Source organism: Lipotes vexillifer, unplaced genomic scaffold, assembly GCF_000442215.2.
Source record: "Lipotes vexillifer unplaced genomic scaffold, Lipotes_vexillifer_v1.1 scaffold487, whole genome shotgun sequence".
Taxonomy (NCBI): Eukaryota; Metazoa; Chordata; class Mammalia; order Artiodactyla; family Lipotidae; genus Lipotes; species Lipotes vexillifer.
Window position 1 is genome coordinate 9387 of NW_006782062.1, and position 913 is coordinate 10299.

Below are 913 nucleotides of genomic sequence, written 5' to 3' on the forward strand. Positions count from 1 at the left end.
AAAAAAAAAAAAAAAAAAAGACATTTTCTTTTTCACTTAAAAAAAAATAACACAATAATTCACATTTATTTTACAAAAAAGATATTATTAATAATAATAATCTGGCAACCAGAAATAACAACTTTCATGTTATTCTCATGTTGAATAGCCTTTCAGACTTTTCTCTATAGGCAGTAGAATATGGTATGAGGCAAGTATATTTTCTGGTTACAAGCACAGACTCTGGAGTCTGATTGACTATCTTCAAATCCTTGCCTTGTCATTTACTAGCTTTGACTTTTGGCAAGTTACTTACTTTCCTTATTCTTTTGTATTAATATATGTAAGGTACTCAGTAGAGTGCCTTGAAGGTAGCAAGCTCTCTGTAGGTGTTAACTATATTATTGTATATGTAAAAAGTATATGATTAACAAAGATTGGATAAAGCCACTTTTAGCCATTTTAAGAATGATTGCAAATTTCAGTGAATATTTATTCATCTCTAGATTAAGCAGTGATTTATTTAGCACCACCTATGTGCCACGCAATATACATCTAAATTAACTTCTTAAATTGTATTCTATTGTATAGATTGCACTGCATTTTATTTGATCAACTCCCTAGCAGTAGACATTAGAAATTTTTTCAATTTTAAAAATATTATAAATAAGACCATAGTCCTAGTAGCTAATTATGTACACACTTACATGATGCCTCTCTGGAAATATCTGGGTCAAAAGATATGCAGATTTCAAAGGCTTTTGTTATTTACTGACAATTTACCATTCAGGGAGATTGTGCCACTTATGGCCACACCATAATAATTGAGAATTGAAGGCAAAAGTCTTGAGCAAATGTAGTTGACTGAGCCATAGGTAGTTTCAGAAGGATAACTTGGGCTTTTCAAAACCAAGATGTGGCATTAGAGAGGTAG